This window comes from Triticum aestivum, chromosome 1D (assembly GCF_018294505.1).
Source record: "Triticum aestivum cultivar Chinese Spring chromosome 1D, IWGSC CS RefSeq v2.1, whole genome shotgun sequence".
In the NCBI taxonomy this organism is placed as follows: Eukaryota; Viridiplantae; Streptophyta; class Magnoliopsida; order Poales; family Poaceae; genus Triticum; species Triticum aestivum.
The window spans coordinates 4901864-4905295 of record NC_057796.1 but is presented as its reverse complement, the minus strand read 5'-3'; positions in this window follow the sequence as shown (position 1 = coordinate 4905295).

The following is a 3432-nucleotide window of genomic DNA, read 5'->3' as shown; positions in this document are numbered from 1 at the left end:
CGGTACTCCGAAACTTCCCAAAACCATTCCGGTGTCCGAATGTAACCTTCCAATATATCAATCTTCACCTCTCGACAATTTCGAGACTTCTCGTCATGTCCGTGATCTCATCCGGGACTCCTAACAAACTTCGGTCACCAAAACACATAACTCATATAATACCAATCGTCATCGAATAGTAAGCGTGTGGACCCTACGGGTTCGAGAACTATGTAGACATGACCGAGACACCTCTCCGGTCAATAACCAATAGCGGAACCTGGATGCTCATATTGGTTCCTACATATTCTACGAAGATCTTTATCGGTCGAACCGCAATGTCAATATAGTTATTCCCTTTGTCATCGGTATGTTACTTGCCCGAGATTTGATCTCGTTACCGGCAAGTCTCTTTACTCGTTCCGTAGTGCATCATCCCGCAACTAACTCATTAGTCACATTGCTTGCAAGGCTTCATATGATGTACATTACCGAGAGAGCCCAGAGATACCTCTCCGATACTTGGAGTGACAAATCCTAATCTCGATCTATGCCAACCCAATAAACACCTTCGGAGATACCTGTAGAGCATCTTTATAATCACCCAGTAACGTTGTGACGTTTGATAGCACATAAGGCATTCCTCTGGTGTTCGGGAGTTGCATAATCTCATAGTCGGAGGAATATATATTTGGCACGAAGAAAGCAGTAGCAATAAAACTGAACGATCATTATGCTAAGCTAACAGATGGGTCTTGTCCATCACATCATTCTACTAATTATGTGATCCCATTATCAAATGACAACTTATGTCCATGGCTAGGAAACTTAATCATCTTTTGATCAATGTGCTAGTCTAGTAGAGGCATACTAGGGACACGTTGTTTTGTCTATGTATTCACACATGTATTTATGAATCAAACTAGTCCAACTATTTCTTAAGACATGACATGTCCCCATGAATCTAAGGGTTCTATCATGTTATCAACTCCTCTGCCATGAGAATTATTGCGCTGCTGCCAAGCAATCAACAACTTCGGTATTAAGTGCTTCATAGTGTGACAATAGTAGATGAAATGGTAGCAGTGCAACTCACACGAAAAAACTTAATGGAAGCCCTAGTGGTATGGACTCCAGCTTCTAGTGGTCACGTGGGCCTCCGTCTCCCCTGATATCAAGCGCCTCTTCCATGCGTTCCATAACAGTGACATCGGTCTAGGCAGCATCAACTATGTGCTCATCGTGTTGCTCCCGAAGAAGGAGAAGATCCTCGCCCTAGGATCCTACCGTCTGGTTTCCTTGCAAAACTGTAGCATAAAGATCCTATGAAAGGGTATCATCGCACCCCTAGGCTGCAGTGACAAATTTTCGAAATAATTGATCCTGACCAGTCAGGGTTCATCACAGACTCCATCATCTTGGGGAACTTCGTCTAGGCGATGGGGACTCTAGTGCTCCCACAAGCATGCCGAAACCACGCTTGTGCTCAAGCTAGACTCTGCCAAGGCACCTGACTGCATCAATTGGTCAAATATTCGACGAACCCTCGAGGTTCATGTGTTCCCACCAAGATGGTGTGGGTGGATGGATGCTATCTTACATACCACGTGATCCGCCGTTGTCCTCAACAGGATCCCAGGGAAGTGGATTCACTAGAAGAGGGGCCGCAACAGGGGCACCTCGTCTCCACCTACCTCTTCCCGGTGATTACCAGCGTGCTTCAGTACGCCGATGATACACTCATAATCATTCGTCAAAATGTCGATACAGCTGCCCACCTCAACCACATCCTCGATATGTTCGTCGAGGCAACGACTCTCGTCATCTACTTCATGAAAAAAAACACCCTTGTCCCGATGAACGTCAACGAGCGTGGCCTTATTAGTTCTAGCTTTTACTAATGGTGCTACACCCAACACTACATTCACTAGAAATATGGAACTAATGACAACATGCCTAACTAGTGCAAGTTCTCCGCCATTGTGAATCGCCAACCCAAAGCGTGAATGCAGATATATGGGCTCCACCCTAGCTAATCATCCACCTTGCATGAAGATAAATTCATTTCTGCCAAGCATTCCAGAATTTATTATTTGTTCTTTCATAGTTTGAATTGTAGTATATAATGGTAGCAACTCAACTCACATGAAGAAACTTCAATGAAATTTATAGTAAGTGGCCGGTTCATGTGAATATATGCTGGAGACAGCCAATCAGATATAAAAAAGGAAAAAAAAACAGATGTATAAGTTATAACCCACTACACTTCTTGCAAGGCGCATCAACAAAAAAGGAATAAAATGACTAAGCCCTCTGGTCTTCTCACATATACTTACTTCACAAACGAACTACTTCAACCATTCTTTTAATGGAAAGGCGGTCAGTGTCCCCATCTCCTTTTATTGACACTATATTTGGCGGTATTCAAAGCAAGTGGCACTCCAGTTAATATGGAATCTTTCTAAATGATATGTGGTTCTATCATAATAATATATAGATTTGGCATAATGGGATAAGCTAGATCACGTACATCCTGGCCTTGGCATGCATGCATGGAGTTCCAACAACTTCTAGACACACGGTATTATTTAAACACCATAGCAGGTCCGAGCTACAATATTTTTTGTCTTAGATGATCAAGCCTTCTAGCGGTTCTAATCTTATGGATAATGTATTATATGTTAGCTCTGTGTAGGAGCTGGCTGCATGCATTGTTTGGCTAGTTGCCTCCTAGCTCTTGGTTACATGCTACATTACACAAACCAATTGAGGTCCTGCAAGCAATCTCATGAGACATGAAGTCAGTGTCCTGCGCTGGGCTTTGGCTCCAACAAAATAGCCTGGATGAGTCGATGGTAGGAGGTTTGAGGACAACCTTCTCGTCCTAACCGAAATAGAGGTAGGATCAATAGAGGTTCTAAAATTAAGACAACTTTGGTTGACCTATTGCCTTATATAGGACAAGCTATCCTTCTTTTATTAATGGGAAAAATGTCTTTATTTTTCCACATTTACTAGAGAATTGTGGGTCATACTCTCCATTATGAATTAGTTATCCGGGTTTGTCCTATGTCTAACTGCCTTATGTTTGATAAATATATGCAAAAATATGCTAAGACTACGATATGAAATATAGATTGTACAATATTAGTCTAGGAGAACTAATTTTGTGTTGTACATGCTGATATTCTTTTCTATAAATTTGGTTAAACATGAAAATGTCTGACTAAGCTAGGGCAAAACTAGTACGCCGATTAATTTTGACGGGAGGGAATGGCAAGTATTACCATGTGATAACCTGGAAGGCACAGTTACCCATTGTGAGTACCCATAAAACATTTCACGTGTCAACCCCACTGAATGTTCTGTAGCACCATTACATGTGTTCCATCACAAGCCAAAATGCTCTAGAGAAGGCAGCTTAACTATGGTTAATTGTGGGTGTCGCCGTCG